The sequence below is a fragment of the Rhodnius prolixus genome, unplaced genomic scaffold (assembly GCF_049639745.1).
Source record: "Rhodnius prolixus isolate KJV_2025 unplaced genomic scaffold, Rpr scaffold_10, whole genome shotgun sequence".
Lineage (NCBI taxonomy): Eukaryota > Metazoa > Arthropoda > Insecta > Hemiptera > Reduviidae > Rhodnius > Rhodnius prolixus.
The window spans coordinates 7,111,422-7,134,327 of record NW_027411615.1 but is presented as its reverse complement, the minus strand read 5'-3'; the positions used below and the strand labels follow the sequence as shown (position 1 = coordinate 7,134,327).

At 33.4% G+C, this 22,906-nt stretch overlaps 1 protein-coding gene across 7 annotated transcripts in view; it reads left to right on the top strand.

Annotated features, from left to right (window-relative positions):
• LOC141457037 (uncharacterized) overlaps positions 1 to 22,906 on the top strand; it is a 172,986-nt gene that overhangs the window by 122,013 nt on the left and 28,067 nt on the right. The gene's annotated exons all lie outside the window — the stretch shown is intronic.

Here is a 22,906-nt window from a genome sequence, read left to right as displayed (position 1 = left end):
TGTGCGACTCTCAAGTCCTTCTGTGTTAGGATAACAACCACTGCAGACTGCATCACACACACGCCATCTAGTTTAGCTGGTTTTTGTTTTGTCTTGCCATTTTCTTTTCTTGCACGTCCAAATTCTTCTATAGATTTCGCTTTCCTACCGCGGCGTATTCTCAAAGTGGTCGCTTTTATAGTTCTATAGAGGAAGAATAAAGAGAGCTAGGTGAGGATAGCAATGGATTAGGTTATGTTTAATATAAGAGGAAGTGTAACGCGAATCTTCAGAATGATAAAATTCAGATAAAAAGTCCTTAAAGAAAATTTGGAAGGATAGATTGCATGTAGAATACTCAATGGGATGATTAGTCAGTTCAGCAGCGAATATAAAGAGCTACTTAGATTAGATGGCAGCTGGGAGAGACTCCTGACTCCCAAGCTCTGCACCAAAAGACTTATCTGCTTGACCGATGATCATCGAAAACTCTTTGCAGTCTTGAACTTGTGCCCTGTAGCACACTCCTGGGTGCATGCCTGTGCCATCTTGACCAGTTCTAATTAGTTTCCCTAAGACCTGCAGCTTCATCAAATAATTTAATTAACTTTTTCATGAGATCCGACCGTATAATTTATTTCTTTATGTGAAATTGTCTTCCTCGCAGATTATAAACAATAAAAATGGATAATACGACTTCTTGCTTTTTTAGTCATCACTGATCTTAAGACATAAGTTTGGTTTTAAAGGCAATAAAGACATCTTCCATTCCTTCGAATAGCCAAGTGCTATAAAACTTTTAAATTTAAAGGAACTTTTTATGGGCAGAATTCCAGTTTTTTCTTCTAAACTACCAACTGAAAGAAACGAACAAAAATAGAACTCTGAAATGAAATAAACTCCCGTACAGTATACCCAGTAATATCATTTTGTGGACCTGAAATCCATGGACATCTCAAAGTCCATGCAAGTTTGCTGGTACAGCATTCCCTTCAAATAAAAAAATTGCATAAGCCTTCATGATATATCTGAAAAATCACTTTATAAAGTCGATTTTCATGATTTATTCCACATCCTCAACATGTTTGTGATCTCTTGAAAGGACATCGGTGAAAGTTGAGATGTAAAGAATCGTGTGTATCATGGAAATTGCATAATTTCAATTGCATTCCCAGTTACATTCCTAAGGAACGTATAACCGTGGAAAAGCACTATTTAACCGTAACCTAATAAAACAAAAAACAGAACAAAAATTATTTAACCTCATTCGTTTTTAAGAAGAAGTTATCAGTCAAATCAGGGAAGAAGGAATGTTACTGGTTAGCATATTATGACCAGAATCTAGGACAGCATCAACCAGTCATTTGACCACCACAAGTATCGGTTAAAGAACATAATTTGTATTTATACCATTTCTAAATACGCCCAGAAAATAATGTCCGTACGAAATTAAATGCCACTGTACATTAAAAAATTAAAAACAACAAAAAAATGGACGTGAAAGGTTCAATTAACTTTTTCTTAATGAAAATATTAAAAATTCCTGTTGAAAAATTAGGAATAAACTGACCCTTTGGATTCCAACTCTCTTATGGGTAATATCGCCCACTAGAAAGGAGAATTGAAAACTCTGGACCCATTGAAGTAAACCCATTGAAGAGGAATCATGGCATTAAGTCATAGAGTATTATGTCTATTATTACGTAGGGTACATACTCGTAATTATTTATATTTAGTAATAACCAAAATATCCGCGAAAAGACCTTAGGGCAATATATTGATGAAAACTGACTTACAAAGAGTTTAGCACAGAAAAAGAAGTGCCCTTTTAGAAGAAGTCACTATTTGCACGGCCTATACATAGGTAGGAGCCACGGTTGCCAAGCAATTAGATGCGCGTGGCCCTCAAAGTAATATGTATTGTGGTACTTGGCTCAATTCTCGGTCTAGGCCTTGGATCTTATTTAATGGTTGATAGAAGGAGTTTATGGTAAAGAAAGTTTGCTAGTCGTCTCCGTCCGCTGTACCTAACCATTAGTTGGGCGTAATACCCGCCTGAAAAAATTAGGCATTACTTTTTAATATATTATTTATTTAGGTATTTATAATATGTGTATTTAAGGACAAATAAGTAGATAAGGAAACGATGGAATCTGTTAGACGTGAGTAGCAGGTGGAAAGAAACACTCTCCGTGTTACCCAATTTGCTGGTCAGTCCCGAAGGAGATCTCAGGGCCAAGTGCGTTTCAGTCGGTGTAGTAGATTGCCAGAAATGCTAGGAGAGGCGCGAGAAGATTAGGGCAATGAAGAAGTGTAGTATTGTATCCCTGAAAAGTTATGACCCGATTTCTTCGGACTTCTGTGGATATTTGGAGATGAAAGCCGTAGGTTTTTATCTTGGAATCGACTTGTGTTGCTGATTTTCGTTTATTCTTTCTTGGAGATGCGATTGGGCTAAGAAGGGCTTTGGATAACGTAGGGCTTTTATACTTCTTTTAGTTTTCATTCAACTATCGTTTGATACATATGTTCAGAAAAGTGACCAGAGAGGGTTTTGCTTCTGCTGAAGGTTTAACTATGACGTAGATTCCACCTTTTGTTTTCTTAATATATTCTCAAAGATCTCTTTAATTAAAAGCCTTACTCTATTTCCTGACTTCTAACGTGGAATATTTTAATTTAATTGCAGGTTCCTTCATTCGCCATTTTAATTTATCTGAAAAGTTATTATTTTTGCTCCAGCCATGCTTTTATGAATAAAAATTATAATATTTTGAGTGGTTTCTATACGCTCTAATTCGCACATAAGTAAGTGCAACGCTCTTGTATATTTTTTATACAACTGATTTCTGTTTTCTGAAAGAAACTTTTCTGTAAAGGATTGTGCTCTCCTAAATTCATTAAACTTACTCTAATAATCTTCTCAAGATATTTCATTAATTACTTTTAAAGTTTCGAAAACTGGATTTGAAATCTTGACAATAGTAGTAGTAGATAGTCCTAGAAATGGCGCATTTAGTGTTTCTACTTCTACGCTGCTGCCATTCATTCATATTTTGTGTGCATTGGATTCCAGAAAAGTTGCCAATTTCATACAATTGGATATATATAGTTAATACATTATAAAGGTTTTTCCTTAAACAGGAAAACTACTCATTTTCAGTAACTTTTTTCTTGAAATCTATTTAATCTATGTTGCAAAAGACAGTTCCTCATCTTGCGGTGACCCCAAACCAAAAAATAATTTTGGTGGCTACTTCAAAACTGTAATTTTGCTACAGTTACGATTCGGAATGTAAATTAATGCATATCAATTATGTATTCTCATTGCTACAAATCAAACATAATTTAAACATAGTGATTAATCACAAAAACAATATTCAATTATATATTGGGAAATATTTATTACTAATTCCAATAAATAACATTTCTCCATGGCATAGCATGGGTTTAAATCTAACAGTAATATAACAGTAAACAAGAGTGCAATATTTTGCAACAGTGAGATGGTTGTGGTTGCTTCTTGCTTACCAATTCAGAAATTCTTGGGCCAGTCTTTACAAGGGCACAGCGAAGATCATTTTCCACAACAAGTCTACTTCGGTATTTAGACTTGATTACCAGCAAGCTGTAAAACTCTTTTTCGCAAAGATATTTATTTTCCAATGGCTTTAGGCGACCCCTATGTTTTGGTCGTTCGACCCCCGTCGGGGTTGCGACCCACAGGTTGAGAACCGCTGCTGTAAATGAAATAGCTTTTTTTGTTTGAGTTAAATCGCCACGGTAGCTGACGGTTATAGGCTAAGCCCGCAAAGCTAAGATGTATTGTTGGTTTAGTAGGTTCGATGCCCGGATCTAGGTCTTGTATTATATTTAACATTATTTAATTTGAGAAATTTATAGTAAAGGATGTGGACTTATACAAGTCCTTCTGCAAAAAAGTATTTGAAATACATTTTTACTTACTTCATTTTGTGTTATTAGCTATGTTTGGAAACTTTTTCTTTTTAATTTACCTCCCACTTTCTCTTTCTCATTGTGTGAGAAAATCAGTGAAGCGAAAGTGCCACTTTATTTAATAACTTCTCTGTTCTCTACCCACACTTTTTTTTGGGGGGGGGGGCAAAATTCTTAAATTTTAAGATAATTATTCTAAAAGAATACCATGAGAGCTGTTCTCGCCAGGATGATTAGTTTCAGGCACTTCAACTTGGGTACACCCCCACTAACGAGAATGAGTATAGTTTAGTAAAAGCTCCCAGTTTAAAGAAAGTTTGCAAAATTATTCTAAATGTTTAAAACTTCAACTTCAACTTCAGCGCAGCAAAGATATTATTTTAGTTATCTCTTTGTTACTGCTTTTTTTCACCCGCCATGTAAAAATATATTAAGGAAAATTAATATCAAAATTCCAGTTCTAATATTCTTCGAACTAGTATATAATTGAAGCGTCCTTCCTGCTACATAGCAGCTCTACTGGGGCACTATTCTCATCTGATGAGCAGCAGTAAGCTTTTGTTCTTAGAGCGAGCATACGTGCAGCGTAAAACATTTTTGTATTAACGCTCATAATCGTATTAAAATCTTTTACCAGCGTATGTACATGCACTTTTTTTTTTTTTTTTTTTAATTTAATCCTTCATAGAATTCATCCATATGAAATATTCTAGTTTATCGGCCCTTTTTATGATTTATAAATTAAATAAATAATTCGATTTAAATCTCTATGTGCGTAACAGAGGATAAAGTCCGTCTGTCGCAAATATCGATACAGTTAGCCGTGTATAAAGGGCCGTCTACTTCCATCCCTTAACGCCTATTGTATACCTTCACCTCTCTTCCTTTTCTACTTTCCTGGTAAGGAAAATATTGCGGATCAGGGAAAATTTTATTTATTGAATTTTCATCAGAAAATTCATGTTATATGATCCTCTCTAGACAATCTGCAGGTTTCCTAATTAGTATTTAAAGATATTTATTTATTAAAAATATTATTTAATACTCAAAATGTTTGCAAAAACTCCAAAAACTTTTTCAATCAATAAATTTAAAATAATATAACCTCTAAAATTAACGTTAACCAATTTCTGCTAGCTATTTAAGTATAATATTAATTAAAAAAATTAACTAAAAACGTAAACGGGTGGTAGCACTTGTTTAAAATTGTTTTCCAGCTCTGGTTTCCATCTTTAATAAATAAATCATAACCAGGAATTCTAAATTAAATGAACAATAGAGAGAGAGAGCCAATTTAATATTCAAATTCCATAATAAATTACTTATCGCTTCTCATTTTTAGTATTAAATAATTTTAAATCAGATTTACATCATTTCATGATACTAATAATACTTTTCTTTTAATGAAAATTCACTTCGAAAGTGCTACGTTTTTTATTAGTAGGTTTTTTAGGGGCTGATTTTTTTTTCGCTTAAATCATCCAAAAAATGATTCTGCATCATCCTCTTATTTTAGGAAGGAGTAAAAAGGCCCGTTAAAAATTTAACACAGATTGCAAAAATACTGCTCATTCAATAATGGAATTGTTTTTTCTACTCGAGCCTAGGATGCTTAGGAAAAGATCGCTCGGGACACGGAAATAATATTTTTTCAATTTACAATCATAAAAAAATGATTAAGATCGGTGGCCCCCCCAACGCTGTGTACTCCTGTTGTTAGAATAATCTTTGTAAATAAAAATAATTAGAAACTAATTTGACCAATTAAGCGTGTTTGACGTGTATTCACGTCAAACCAAATCTCTATTACGGTGCGTTCGACGTGTATACTCGTTGTGAAAACTATAATTTTTTTTTTTTTTTTTTTTGGCGCATCAACAGCTGAGGTCATTAGCGCCCGGAGCTTTTTCCAGTGCACTGCCGGCCTCCGGACAGTGTTCTCTCATTACAGACAACACTGTCCATCACCGGACAGTGAGCTGTAAGAAGCTCCTAGGAAGAGAAAATCTAAGGGTCAGCTGCTGGATTCGAACCCGGGACCTCCGCGTGGGAGTCCAGTATGCTAACCTCATAGCTAATCCCTTCCCTATAACTATAAAATTGCCATTAACTATAAAAACTTGAAATTTTAATAAAATACTATAAGAATACTATTTGGCGGGATGTTTCCTTTATCTTACCAATAGAACTGCCAATTATTTTATACGGAGGGGATGGAGGGAGTCAGTCAAATGATAAGTGGTTGGTACATGTTTGGTCTCTGCATTAGAGATTGGGAATTACGCACACAAATAGAAGCTCTCAACCCTTGTGCAATGCCGTTTTTACCTTAGATAGTAAGAGGTTCAGGACCTCAGTACGAGCATGATTTCATTTTGCACAGAATTCAAAGCTCTTTTCTTCCTTGTAAAAAGCTCTTGCGTCCCTAGTTAACTCTGGTAATCTCAAGCACCAGAGATTGCAGAAAAAGTGCTTGCAGTACTCTATTACGACGTTGTAAACTTTTGGTTGTTTTGTCCTGCGTTCGACTGTGTATACCACACGTCATTGTCTGATTTTAATTCCGCACACTGTGGAGGGTTTTTTAAAATTAAATTTCACGTTTAACTGGTTAATAAAAATAATATTGAAGCCGTTTTGAATATGTATTTACATTTTGTGTTATTTCCGTTCAAAATTCATTCAATTGAAATTGTTTATATAGTTTTTTAGATCTTAAAAAAAAGGAGGCAAAAGTTGCAAAATGAATTTAAGTAGATCTAATTAAAAATGTCAAACCAGATGGTTTCTTTTCATATGGGGAAAACCTGATTGAACCTGTTGCTGTAATGTTTAAAGCAATCTGTTTAAAATGCTGATTTTGTTCTTAGACAATTTTTTTTAGTTGCTTAATCATAAATTACACTAATAAATAAATGGGGGAAAAAAATCGCTATACCAGCTGGGATTCCCCTCAATATAAGGGGGAATTACCTACGTAACGTGATCTCTTGTCCTCGGCAACCGTTTTTACTACTACTAATACTACTACTAGAATCACTAGAATGTTGAATTACCGGACTGTTCAACTCTTATATGCGTGTTTGGATTACATGATTGGTTACTACATCATGTATCTATCATAGACCTCATGTAGTGTATTTAGTTTTTTATTATTCATTCAATATTTATTTGTTGTAGAATTATTATTGAATAATGAAACTAATACTACTTAAGAGGAATTATTTGAGATTACTTTTGCTTGCACAAGTGAAGGAAATGTTCTTATAAGTCACTGAGCTCATTAATGGCCACACGAGAGTATCGATAATTAAAAAAATTAAGAAACAATTTTATGTTTTAAGTGTAGTTATTTTAGGAGGAGAATTTCCCAAATAATATTTACCAAAATCGCTTGAAATTGATTGCTGTCTCATGATCAATACGTTACGCAATTTTTCCCTTTTGCAAGAAGAGAATCACTTCAATTCAATAATTAAAAAAGACAATTACTCTACATTAAAAATGGTTTATTGAATCAATGCAATTTCTACGTAATCCCCACCAACTTCTATGCACTTGTCCCATTTCCTTTCGAGTATTCTTATCTTCTTAGCGATAAACTCTTTATTCTGATCTCAAAGCAGGTTTTTTTTTGTTTTTTTTTACTTTTTATTTTACTACTTTGTTGCTTTTAAACTTTGATGTCATGCAAAGTTTGTGTCATTGGGGCCAAAACTGTTATACTTATATTTAAAATTCGAAGGCGGCAAGTTCAGAGCAGTAAGGAGGATTGAACTACCTCATTTTGCCAACAGTTTCCAGCGTCGTCAGTTGTGCCGTGAGTGGTTGAGTGAATTGTCTTGAAGAAGAAGCCCGTCCTTTACCTCTACCACACATCAAAAGCGGGCTTAACTTTGCTCTCAATCATGGGCTGTTGTTTTAGTTGCATTGCTCTTGCAGAAAATCGAACCATGGGCACTTCTTCCAGGAGCGGTGCTCATCGAACTAACCACAAAAGTTTCAGTTTCCTGCATTAAGCGTCGTCTTCACTGAATTTGTTTATCTCTTTATTAATTAAATGACCCTTGTAAATAGTTAGATTTGCTAGAAGCCTAATAAACTGTGATCTAAAACTGTGTTGCATTTGCACAGTATTGAGCCTAATTTGAGCAGTTTTTTTTGTGCATGTTTAGATGAGCTAGAGTTGGCCTGTGATACCGCTAAACAAAATGGTCGTATAAATTAAAACTATGCATAACTTTTGATACAATTCAATGTAATTATTATTATTAGTGCGAGAGGCCAGTTGGGACAACTACTTCTTCCCTGTGGTAGTTGATCCATTTCCAAATAATATTTACCAAAATCGCTTGAAATTGATTGCTGTCTCATGATCAACACGTTACGCAATTTTTCCCTTTTGCAAGAAGAGAATCACTTCAATTCAATAATTAAAAAAGACAATTACTCTACATTAAAAATGGTTTATTGAATCAATGCAATTTCTACGTAATGTAAGGTTTAGTTGCAGTTGTAATACAATAAAGTTTATTGTAGTACTAACCTTGACAAAAGACTTGACAAAAACACACCTGTTCTATATGACATGTTCTTGCGCAATTCAGGAAAATAAGTCGAATCAATTAACATTAATTATTTAATAAAATTTATCCAGCTCATTGTCTAATTAGAACTGAATTTGAATGCCTCATTCAATTACTAATAATAATAAAAAAATATTTACATTAAAACAAATTTTACAATGAACTGTCATAAAAAAAGAAATTAAAATAATATCAATTTTTTAAAATTATGACGCACATCCTCTCTTTATGTCATATATTTATAATTATCAATGGGACTAGTCAGTCAAGTTGCAGGTGTCCTTGTAGGTTAGTTAATGATGTGAACTGATACTGAACTCTGAATGTAACCACAACCTGGCTAATTATTATTTCATTGTCCTAAAATATTTTATTCAATTCTAATAAAAACAAATTTCGGATACCAATTAAATAAATTATTTTCAAAAAAGTTACTTCTAAATGTACTCTATATTTCGTATTTAAAATATTAAATTAGATTAAAGATTTAAATTAATTTATTGTATTAAAAATTTTAATATTTTATTATCAGTACTGATTATTATTAGTTTTTTACACATTTTATAACAATCGCATATTTTAACACATTTTTCAATCGATTTGTCCTCGACCTCGAAAATAATTTTTAGATAATCGTTTTAAATAGTCTGTTAGGTACTAAATGGTTCGGTGATTAATTTTTTTTTATTTTTATTAACATTGAAAAGCCATCAAGTAGTTTTCCTTTTATCTTATTTTGCATAATTTTTTTTGACTTCTCCCACCCCATTTGAGAGCCGGTTTTATTTAATAGATTTTTAAGTTCAATGAATGCTGAGCAGTTACGGAAATTCGCTTATTTTTGTAGCTTGTCTAAATAATAGTATCGATAATTGTTATACCAGTTTCTTAACTTGGGTGCGAGATGATACTCCAACTTACTGGTTTAATCTAATTTCTAATTTGAGCGTCTTTTTTCTGGAAGACGTTGCAATCACGACAGTATCCACAGTCCGGCAATTTGTCCGCGGTTTTAGAACTCTGATATTCGTTTCCCATAGAAATAGCTGCTATATTTACATTTATTTAATTCTCAACAGTCTTAATTTTACTACAATAGATATTGTATTCTTCTTCAATAAATGTTAAGGTAGTTTTTATTTTAGAATGTATTTTAGAATGTATTTTAGAATGTATTTTAGAATGTATTTTAGAATGTATTTAATTGTGTATTGTGAAATTTTTATAGTATTGTTTTTTAGTGTGTATTGGGGGGTGGCCCCACGGAAATCTATTCCCGCACACATTATCCATAAATATACTTTCTTCTTGCTTTATTATTTTCATTTACAATTATTCTAATTATTCTTTAAGTATATTAATCGCATAATAAAAATTGATTTTGTGCGTCAAGGATTTTAGAGATTAATGTAGTATATAATTGATTTGAAAATAGTACATCTAAATTAAATTCTAAATTACTTCCCAACTAATTAGAAGTTATTTCTCTTAGGTTACGGATGAAATTAAAGCATACTCTAATAACTCTCAACACATGTCAGTAATATCCTTCGCTAAACACAATATATCGTAATAAACTTGTTCACTTTTGAGAGTCACCATGTGAATTTAGTTAAACGTCAAAACAGATCTAAAAATAATGTTAGTTACCACCTCATTTAAATTTCACTTTTTTTTTTCGTGGTTTTCTGTAACCATCCAGGGATTACAGGAATCGGTAGATTGGGATGATCTCCCTCTAAAAGTTGAATCTCCAAGAGAGGGTGTATAGTCCTCCATCCAGTGTGATTTGCAAAAGCTTTTTTAGGTAGATCGAATATCCTTTCAAGTCTAGCTATTCAAAGGGAATGGCCATATTACCTCGGAGACTCAGTGTTTTGTACTCTAATCATCATCTTTTTATACTATCCATTGTTTGACACCAGATGCCTTCAATTTGGCTAAGAATACGTTAGGAATTGTGGGAAACATCAGTTTTAAGCATTCTATCGCCTTGTACTGCCTTTCTTTCCCAGATTTTGGAAGGGTAAAGCCCTTTAATTATCTCTCAGCCAAATAAAAAAAAGTATGAGATTGAAGGTAAAGTTAATTCCAGTTCTCATAGCGTCATTGTTGTCCTAGGGGCTACCCGAAGAAGTAGAAATAGGATTTCGCACCTTGCCCAAAAGTTTGATATAATAATAATAATAATAATACTTTATTAAACACGTAGGAAAGTACAAGAATATAAGAAAAAGTACCATACGGCATGGAGGATCCGTCTGCCGGAAAGAGTTTGATATAATTATTGCTATAATTAACTTCTTATATTAAGAGACCTGCTGCAATTCCGAGACTGCAGAAAACCTCCAAATTTCAGACAGTCCAAGTTTCCCAAAAGTTTGTTTCTTTCAGTTTTTCACAATTTACTCGAAAAACAGAGTTGAACTTATTAAAATAGTGTTCTAAACTAAACACTTAATGTAATAATAGGTAACCAGTTTGGTTTCGTAAAAAGTTGTGGGCAGTTTCATGTTTTCCTCTAATGTCCTTTTTTAGTCAATTCTACGGATATGCTACCTGTATTTCATTGTTTCACATACAATTTTAAGTACTGGTGTAAAAGATACGAGTGATTGCACGTGAAGTAATTGGCTAAATAAGTAACATTCAGAACACATAAACTGATCTCAACCGGCCATTTAATATTTCAAGGCTGACAACAATTGTTTCACTTAAGAAGAGTTTAATTGTTGGTAGTGATTAGTGTCTTTTTGGATTTAAACCTTTTACATAATATTAAATTTCTTTTGCGGCTAAAAGATGTTCGGGCCAGTTGAATAATTTCTTATATCTAGTCTACAATCCCACCAATTTTTGTATTTGAAAATTACTTTATTGCAAAATATCTAGATAATAGCCAGCCAAATATTCGAAAGTAAGTCGGTGTTAGAGAATCCGGTCAAGGAATGTTAATGTATGTAGTAGCTGCCCAAAATGGAAACCTTGCCAATATTATGAACGAAGTTTTTTTTTTGTAATTTAAATAATTTTTTTTTTAGTTGGAGAAATAAAAAATAAGGTCCTTGAGCTGGAAGGTCAACTAAATTTTCTAAGAATATTTTCTTCTGTGAAGCTCTTCCTTTAATGATAGATTCTGCTTTTAAACTTCATAAATATTTAAACTTAAATCGCATATTGTATTATAATTTTTCACTTTTTTTCACTCAGTGTTATTTCTCGTGAATTTCATTTTAAACAAATTTAAATATTTATGGTTATACATACTATGTAAAAGATAAATCTCCAGAACTTTCTAGGCATTTCACAAAGTTAGGTAGTCAAATTTACAAATTATCCAAACTAGAGGACAACCTCTTGACTGGAGATCTGGTTTATTGTCCATTACACACAGAATATTTTGTAAAATCACTCTTTCGGACACAGAGGACCACAAAGTGGATATTTCCACCATTTCTTCTTATAGAGGGTCATGTCCCGTTACCTTTGATTTTGTCCGTCGTAGCGTGCATGATAATTGAATCTCAAACCGGTTTTCGGTCTTACATTTCAGTGGTAGATTAATGAGCCTAGTGAAGAGATGAATATTCATCAATATTTAATTTAACTATTATTCCCCAGTATTGTTCTCAGTTACAGGTTTTCTTGCAGGATAAAATTTGTTTGATCTTTGCAAACAAAAGCGGTAAGTGGACTGTATAAAATAGGGTGTAGTTCTTAATGTGGACAATCAAAATGAAATTATACAAATAAAATGAAATAATAAAGCTTACCTTCAAGATGTGGACACTGGCGTGACAAAGCTCTAAGGAAATGGAAACCCCAAAGGGAAAAGAGTGTCGACTCCCCCCCCTCCCAGGCCCCAGATACCTTTATGAGCGTAGATTGTGTCCTCTTGACTAAAGGCGAGCTGGTTGAAGGCCAAATAGGCGTAAATATTCTTTTATAGCGGTGAACATGCGGTGTAGCGAGAATAGCGGAAAACTGCGTACCCGTGAACATGCGGTGTAACGACTAGAAGTGAACACGGGTTAACACTAGAAATTGCGGTGTAACGAGAAGAGTAGTAACTGAACACTCGTACACTTTATAGCGGTGAACATGCGGTGTAGCGAGAATAGCGGAAAACGGAAAACACTTCCGTACGAGTGTCAGTGTACAAACGTTACGAACAGGCGGCGGAGAGCGATTCGAACGACAAAACTTGAACCGACAAACTTGAAACCTGCATTCCTGCAGGTTTTCTTCCTAAATTCGGGTCTCCCTCAAATAAAATGCAATACCAATTTTAAAATTCTTACGCATTTCACATGCTGAAAATGTATAGAACCCTTTATTTCATTATTTTTACGTAATGTTTTGCAATTTATTAAGATATTGAATAACCTACATGTATGTAACCTTCCTCACTCAGTCACTACTTGCGGTGAGTGTAGGTAACATAAGTGAAATAAAATTCTCTACATTAAACTGATTATCTCTTACAACGCATGAAAGTTTGAATTACTTCAAATATTTGTAGAATTACTTGATTTTGGCCACAGGAGAATTACAGAAATATTTGCCATGTCCCCGTTAAGACGTAATAAATCGAAAGTAAATGTTTATGTTGTGTCAGATTCATTGCTTTTAGATAACCTTGTCGTCCGTCTTATAGGATTTCTATTAAAAGATATAAAAATTTCATCATTATCTTTGTAATTAAATCAAAAATTGCAATTCTCAACTTTGTGGTTTTTCGTTTGTTTTTCGAAAACTCTACGATTTGTTGAAATCTACTCGCCAACTATTTCAGAATATTGTTCATAGTTTTTGGTGACTGACTGATTTATTTAACCAATTGTTAGAAATATTGCCAATTTCAGTCGTTTGCCAAGCTTTCGACATAGAGGACAAACCTTGTCTTTAGGGCTTATGCTTGATGACAATTATAATATTTTTGTTTTTTTACGTTTTTAACATCAAAGTTTGGTGCATCTTTTGCCCTGGCTGTTTAGGGTATTTCTTTCAAAAGGGCCATGTTATTTTACAGTTATGGGGGAAGGGTTTGTCATTGAGTTTGAAAGAAAATATATCTGTTTTTTGAGTTTTACTGGCCATAACTGTATCACATTCCAAACTCATTTCCATGTTCTCGGGACTTAAAAAACTTAAAAAGGTCGAAAATCGAAGCATCATTACTTATTGTTGCTGATTGCATTATTTCTCTTTGTGAGCTCTAACCAAATATAATAATAAAAACTCCCACATAAACGCACTCACCAAATTTTTTTCCCAATTTATGGGAATCCCAAGTTTTCATGCAGGAAAGTGGGATTGTTTCTGGGTAAAACCTAAGTTCTATGTAAGAAATTCCTTGCTTAATGATTGTAAGGTCACTCACTTTGCATATTTTAATATATTTCTCATTTCTAATATACTTGTGTGTATTAGAAATGAGATTCAGATTATAATTGCACCCGAGCGAGTCAGAACGTATTTCTGTATTATTTGAATTAATGTTATAAAGCGATTACAACCATAAAAATTTGTTCATATTGAGGTCTGAGTTAAAAGAACAAAAAGTCAAAATTTTGCTACCGAACAGTTTTCGAGTAGTCGAGGTTAAACAGACATTTAGTAGCAAAGCATTATTAACTATTATTATTAACTATTATTATTAACTATTATTATTATTATTATTATTATTAGAAATGAAAGTAAAATAAAAATTTGCAGGAAGTTAGAAAAAGATTAGATAAGCAGTGGCAAAAATGCCGAGCCACCCACGGTCTGCAAAGTCTACCAGTTTTATCAAGCTAGCTAATGGCTTCTGGCTTCCAAGATAATGAAGAATAATTAAAATAATTTTGAATTTCTATTTCCGTAATGAATTTAAAAAAAAAAAAATCTGTTGAGGACAAGTACACGATTTCTGGTTATTACAATTCTCTTGTTATTTACTGATTAGGAACTTGTAATCTAAATACAAACTACTCGTAGTGTAATTTTAGAAGGAATTTTTTAAAAATAGAATGTAAAATAGATTGTGCATCTATCTGTGCTTTTGAATATTTTAAAATATTAATAAAAAATTCTTCTATTTGTTATAACTTCTGTTTTTTGTATGTTTTATTTATTTTGTGCTCCAAAAATTGTGTACTTGTTTTATATTTAGACTAGGCTAAGTATACAACAAACTCTTGCTGTAAGACAAAGTCTTTATAAGCAATAAATACAATGACAATTAATAAAAAGTGCTAGCGAACAGATTGACAGAAGGAGGCGAATTGTCCGGCTAAATGCATGAATATCTTCTTACTTAAAAAAAATTAAATAAATAATTATAGAAGGTAAAATAAGTCAGTTGGAAAAATTCTGAGGTTCCGAGTGTATCTTTAGTAGCTATCTTTAGGTAGCTGCAGTTTTCCGCAGTTATCGTGGTTCAAGGATGAACAGTGCACATTAACTGCAATCCAATATACGAGTCAGTTTATCTCGTTGTAAGATTAATTCAAAATTTAACTTTTGATAACTCTGAAAATTTAATTTTAAACCAGATTTTATTTATTTATTTGTATTTAAGGCGCGTCCAGCAACTGAGGTTTTTTTTTGGCTCCCCCGTAGGTTTTATCAGTGTACTGCCAGCCTGCGGACAGTGTTCTCTCTCGTTACAGATAACATTGTCCAACACCAGCTTCTGAGAAGAGAAATCTAAAGGCTAAAAACTGGATACGAAACCGCCATCTCCCTATGGAAATCCCCAGTATTCGATAACCAATCAGCTAATCTCTTCCATACTAGGTTTTATTTTGATTGTGCCGTCACAATGTTCTAGTTTTAGGACATATGAGTATTTTTGGCGAAACACGAGCTTATGATCGATATTCATAGTATAACTTTACTTAGCAAGTATTTATTAGAATAAAACTTTCATGAATAATATTTATTTAAAAAAAAAAATTATTTAAAATTCTTAAAATTGTGTTTTCCGTTTTTCGTTACCTGAGCCCCAAGAAGTGGTTTTTACTAATTGGTTTTGTATATGTGCTTATCTGAAGAGTTCCGGCGTTTTGTCTGTAGTGTATGGTCAGCAAAATTGAAAAATGGTAGTAATTTCAAATTTGATATTTAATTTAGGTTTCATTGTCAGACCAGACAATAAGCTTTTAGACAATAGGTTCTTCGATTTTCTTTATACTTAGCGTACTAATTACTTTGGGGCGGCTTGTTGGTCTAATGGTCAAGAGCGTGGCTTTGTGAGTGGGAGGTCACCGGTTCGAATCCCGTATATGACTACTTTTTTATTTGTTAGAAAAAAATTGTTTGCAGTAAAGTATGAGCTTCCAGCCCTCACGTCCACGACATCTAATTGGTTGTTAGACGTTAAGCCCCTCCTGCAAAAAATGGGCGATTACTTCACTATCACTAATTCCATTTGTTTGCAACATTTTCCACGGACAAGCCAAACAAGGGCATTTCGTGAATGGAGGCAGCTTATCTATAATTTGCCATTTCATTTTAAATTATATCCCTTACCTTACGTATAAAATATTAATATGGAATAAATATACAAGTGAAATTAGAAATTAGATGAAAAACCAGCTGATTAGAAGTACCACTTTATTGAAGCTGTGAGTCATTAGGTTAAAACTGATAACCTTTGTTGTGGGAATGACAGAAGCAATGTGGAGGGATGCAGTGGTTTCATTTAGCTAGATAACAAACAAGCCTCTCTCTACTGGTTCTCCTTCAATATTATTTATGCTAAGTATTTTCAGATGTATCTTGGCATTAATTAAATAAATAGTGGTTCTAGGTTAAATGATATTCATTTCTAATTCAGTTTCTGTTCTACATGATATTCAGAACAAAATTTTTACAACGAATATTTGACTTGGAATAAAATTAAATACTACTCGTTGTGTTGTTAGTATAAAATGATGTTATATATCTTGTAACTGCGTAAAATTAGCTCAGAGGGAGAGGGGATACTATGGAGGGGAAGTGTAGAGGGTGTATCGGGTGGGCTCGTACGTGTGACGTACAAGTTGAGATGACGTCAAACCGTCATATCCAAGAACTTCCAATCCCACTTTGTGTAAATAATCGTCCTAATAAAAGGAAAGTATTTATTTCGATAAATACATTTTATTTATTTTGTAAAAATTTAATACCAGTTTGGATAATTGGATATTTTATTTATTTATTTATTTATTTTAATCTCTTATTGAATTTACAACTACAACGATTGTTGCATCAAGCAAAGATGGTATATGATTAAAAAAAAGATCACGTGAAAATATAAGAGTGGAGAAGGCACCCCGCAGTGTCACTCCATTATCTTATGCTCTTATGAAGTAGATCGCGAGGCCATCTTCTCTTCAATCTTCTTGGAGGATCACCTGGTACTGCAGAAGAAGATAGGTGTTCTATGACAGGGTTAGGATGAGCTACTGTAGAAGAATGATGAATTTGAGAAAACGAGTTTTAGCAAGATCTGTAATGAAAGGGATTTTGAGTTCATTATGAATGGGTGAGGTTAGATACATAAAACGGAGCGTTAAGAAGTTTTCAAAGTATTTTTGACTGTAACGTCTGGAGGCGTAGAGAGATGGAACGCTTTGTCGATCCCCATACTTCGATGCCGTATGACCAAATAGGTCGCAGTAACAGCCGGTGTAGGAGTCTTTTGTTATCTAGGTTGAGTTTATGTATTTTTTAAAAATAATTAAAAGCAGTCATTAAGTTCTACTAATAGTCGCCACCGCTAGCTAAATCGCCAGCCTTTATTGAAATTTTTCGACTCTTAAATATAAAAATCTTGTTCACCATTTTAATTCAAATTAAATTTCATCCCAAAGAATTATATTTATTTGTGTTATGACTGCTATTCTAATATTACTTTAAGTTGAAATAATTGAAAAAGTAATGGCCGATTTCGTTTACTTTGCATGTGATTTAAAATGGAGCTTTAGTCCTTACTTATACTGATAATTGAGATTCAGAATTTTTGTTTTTTATTATTAATAGGTTATCGAAAATATCATTGATCACCCTAACTATCTTTTCGATCTAGAAATCGAAATGCAAACTTTATTCTTTTGGTTAAATTTTGTCTACTTTATGAAGTTTTGAGTTTAGAAAACCTGAGAAATATCTTCAGAAATGAGGTCATTAAAGACTGGTACGTGTTGTTAGGGCGTTGGAGGAAGTTGAAGCTGTTGTACAATCAAAGTTGGATGCTGGAAAAGAAATGGAATAAAATAGACAGTGATCAGATTTGGCCAATGACCAGCTAGGGCACAATTTTAATTTTTGCCTACATTAGTGGTTAAAAAATACAAAAATATTTACAGTTTGATTTAGGTTATATGTCAGAGAATTTCATTGTAGGTTATCTCCAGACCAATTTTCAAAATAAGGAAAGCGTTTATCTTGAATGTTTTGATATAATTGACTAGATTCGCTTTTCCGCCGTGTTCCGAGTTCTTATTTTGTGTTGTTGGTTGAAGGTTCTCAAAATGTATATAACCTTGGTGTAGACTCCAGATTTGATAATGTCGCTGTACTTCCCCAAAAGCGTTGCTCTAGCCGGGAAATCTATTTACTACAGATTTTCTTTACTCATTACCAGTTAATTAGCAGCCATTGGAAACTTTCCTTCTATTAAAATACTAATTACCATATTGGCAAAGCAATAGACTCCTCCCCTTCAACGTCGACTTCTACTCCCCTGGCCTCTCAAAACAACTTGTGCTAACTTACTTTAGCAGTACTCTCTCCTCTACGCTGATAGGACAATCCACGGCAGCCCCACCTGCGGGGCTTCTGAATGGCGCTTTCTTAGGGAGAAGGAAGGAACATAATTTTGCTAATAGTCTTTCTCCACCTAATCCCCTCTTTATTCCTCTCTACCTACAACCTACCGCTTGGTGACAAAAGACTTTTACATCTTTCCATGCACATAAAATGGTTGCCATGGGATAATAAGATTTGTTATGTAGTTTCAAAATCGCCCTAATCTCATCAAATTCTCCACTCGACTCCTAGTTACGGTTCTTACTATAATTAGCAATTCTATTTATAGTCAAGGATAATACCATACAAGGTAATTAAAGAAAATATATATGTGGTACGCTTGAGTGGGTAGACCGAGATCACAATGGAGTGATGGTGTTTTTAAGGATGCAACAACTCCTCCATTAGTGCCCGAAACTGGATGGTGGCGCCGTTGGACCCAGGACAACTGGCGTACTTTGATAGAGGTTAGCGCAAGTGAGTTGTTACACTACTTGGGGAATTTATAGTTTAAGGAAGTTTTTCTTCCTAGGATCCTCTTCCACGTCCGATGATGTCCAAAGTTTTGTCTTTGTCAAAAAAAAAAAAGAATTGTCTAGAGGCTGGCAGTAAATTGGAAAACACAATGAAGTCTACATGTGAACGCGCCTTAGTTAAAAAAAGAAAAACACGTAACTTACAGTAACTTCATTTTGTTTTAATCATTCTTTTAAGTAAGAAATTACGAGATTGGTAATTGTTACAAGCCTAAGTTATGATTCTAAGACTAAGCGGATATTTCGTGTATAGTTCCGCAGGGGTGGACGTCGCTTCCACCGCATGATCTGGCGGATTCTTGTGGTGGCAATGAGATTATCCCTCTCTGGTTGTAAAAGACCGAAACCCAGTCAGGGGCACCAATCCGTGATAAAAATCAAAGAAATTTATTTGTCAATTAATAATTTTGAGTTGTTTTTCATATTTCTGTTCTCAAAAAAAAAAAAAAACGACTACAACTGATTCACGTAAACTCAATTCATTAATTCAAGAATTGGGAGGGAGCCTTAATAATTAATTTTTATTTAAAAAATTTGTATAAGGTGTGTTTAAATTATAAAATTGGGATGACCTCCACTTCCTTTGGCCTCTGTCACTTCCACTTTTATAATTTAATGAATTTAATTTAGAAAAGTTTATTTTGTTGTTTGAAAAAAGAAAAACAACTTTTATAATTAATTTTCCTACAGATTTTTTGATGTTTCTTTAAGTGAACTTTTTCATCAAAAGTCCATCAATTTAATATCTTCATATCAAAGAACTCTAATAAATTAGCTTTTTAATTTTTAATTAAAAAAAAAAAAAAAAACACTTTCAATACAGAATTCTTCTTGATTTTTCGTTTAAATGAGAAATTTTCATATCAGGGCTTCTCCAGGAACTTGTAACTGAATCTCTGAAACTATTTTAGAGAAATTCTAAACTGAAATTCTAATTCAGCGAAATTCTAATAACTTTGTCTCGTCTTTCTCATGGAACATAAGAGAAAATTAATTAAAAATACAATCTACTAAGTTGTAAGAGCCAACATTTATTAACCAAACATCTTCGCAGTATGACGCACAAGACGTTCTTCCTATGTCTGCGCATAGTGGGTCTAACCAGCGGTAAAAACAAAATTGCTCATTTACTGGGACGGACGCTGTGATATTCGGGAATCAAAACTGTATCCATTACTTTGTATTCCATTTCTTAAAAAAAAAGGATATCTTTTAAGAATCATAAAGTGAATCGGAAAAGATTAAAGCCTTTAGCTGATTATATTTATAACCATTTTTTGCTTTTAAGTTATGCGGTCTACGGCCTTCAAAGGCAGACTTACGCAAACAACAATTTGTAAAAAAAAAACAAAAACAAAAATAAATAAGTGACCCAAATAATTTAATAAATTGAAACATTGTTAGTAGAACGTCGTCCATGGATTCAAGGCTATAGCGCCTTTGATTATTTGCGAAAATTTATATTTCCGTAAATTAGTCTTAAGATGGTTGGGAACCAGCTATACTAGGCAGTAAAATGAGTCCCATATCCCATATATTATGTATGTTAGCGTTATTTACTAATCTAAATTTATTTAATTAAATATGTAGAGTAGTTTATTAGGTGGAATGTATTTTCTATGTTATTATAAGTTACATAAATTTTCCATGTTCTTTGGTAAATATTTCATTATCCTATGGCCTAATTTATTTTTAACTTCTCTCGTTAAGATTAACTGTTGTGATTGCGTAAAATTAGCACGATTGAATTTTCTTCCGGAAGTTGACTAAACTTGCTACGATAACATGCAGGTTCAATCCTGTTTTAAGGATTATCTCTGCCCCCTACCTCTCTCTCAATTTTCTGCCCATTTCGCTGAGAAAACAGTACATACTGATATCAGGTTCTTCACGGATAGCCAGGCTGCAATTAAAGCTCTGGCCTCTCCTAGTAAGAACCAAATCTCAGACAAATTCTTGTCATGTTGCTCTCAATTTGTTAGAAGCTCTGAATACTGTTTCGGTTGCTTGATCCCCTGGTCATTCTGGGATTCCGGGTAACGAACTTGCTGATGAAACAGCAAAGGAAGGAGCTGCTTTGATAACTATGACTCCTCAGCCTATTATCCCTGTATCCTATCTGACGTTGTAGAACAGAAGTGGAGCAGTGGATTTTGAAGGAACATCGGAAACGGTGGAGATCCCGAGATGACTGCCGCCAGGCTAAAGAACGGATATGGTTGGCTTTAGCAGGTGACCCGGATTCGCCAGTTGGTTCAGGTGTTGTGTGGACATGCGAATTTAGCGTGCCATCTTTTCAAATGCGGCCTTATCCAGTCGCCAATCTGCGCTGGCTGTGGTGAGTCCATTGAGACTGTGCGGTACTTTGTAGAGGTGTGTCCAGTTTATTCTAAAACTAGATTCCTCGTCTTCGGTAGGGTAAATTGTGGCATCTGGTAATCTTAACGAACTTTCTAGGTTTATTCAGTGCACTGGGCGATTGAGTCGCCATGCTCCCTAGTGTCCTGTTACTACTTTATTAGTTTATTATATTAGCATCTGGCAACCTTTAGCCGGATTTGTTGTTCTAAAGCCCCGGTATCTCTGATGAGATGAGGGGTGGGCGGGGAACAATGCGCATTTTAGATTGACTGCGTTCCTTCCCCTTTTTGGTGGAACCGCCCTTCTAATACAATCTAATCTAATCTAAGAAATCAGTTGGTCGCATCATCAGTATTTTCCTCACCAAATTATTATTCCGTTAGAGTTTAATGATTTAACTGCAAAGCTGAATTTTAGTGACTGATGTTAAGTATCCTGTATTTTTAAAAAAGTGGCTACCTTTATTCAACCGGAAGCTGGATGGCCATTTGATTTTTCTAAAATCCAGACCAAACGGAATATGCCTTCTTAATCCTGTTCCATTTCTAAATTTTTTTGTTTCAAACGACATTATATGTATTACCTAGAATAAAAGTGTCGCACGTCCATATTTATGGACTCGTTTCAATTTCTCACGTACAGTGTGTGCGTCGGTTATGTGGCCGGCATTTTATCTTTTAATTCCATCTCCACTACAGCTGGTTTCATTTTAAAAAGCAACGACGTTTTTTATAAAACTTCGTGTTTTTTTTAGACCTATGAAGTTCCTGTATCATTTCTACACATTAACAACACGCCTCCTTACAGAAATACCTTAATCGAATTTACCGGAGTAATTAAGTTACAATTAAAAGCTTCAGATCTATAGAAGTTGCCCACAAACTTTTATGAAAATCGTTAAATCTGTTTTTGAGAAAGATCAAAACCTATGAGATACGATAATGGTACAAGCAGATACGCTCTTGTATCTTATAAATTATAAAAGAGGATTAACGTAGAACTTTAATGAAAGAAGTAAGAATCAAGAATCAAGAATCAAAAAAAGATCCATATTAAAAAATTAAAACACCCAAAAAATATAAGATATCTTTCCCATAAAATTATTTCTTTACAAAAGAAAATAAAGAAATACTATGGTCAATCATAACGTGCTGACAATTATGGGAGGTAATAACTTTAATTGCTGGCTGTTATGTAGCCAGTTTAAATAATGTAATTACCTGGATAAGGTCGTAAAGGTGTACAATGTTTAAAACAAATATACCAGTGGGTGTGCCACATTGAAATACTAGCGGGGGCTTTAATTGTATAATCTCTTATTAGTATTATTATTAATAAGATTATTAATACATAAATATTTGTATTAATTTATTATATTATTTATATTACAATTGTTAGACTCAAGTAAAATTATTTGTGTTATTATTACAGCAAATAGATTTATTGTTGTGTTTAAGATTAAAGTGATTTCAGTGACTTTTTCCCTAAATCAGGTAAGTTTAAATTCATTTTTTGTATCTCAATATCTTAGGCCAAATTTTTGCATATTAAAAATTTCCCTCGAAATAATACTGCTGTCTTAGGATGAATAACCTTTTTGATACTTCTTGCTCGCGAATATTTTTTTCTTCTTTATTCATGAAACTTGAAAAAGTCATGAGAGAGTTCACATCAAGTATTTACTCACTTACTATAATAGAAAGAGAT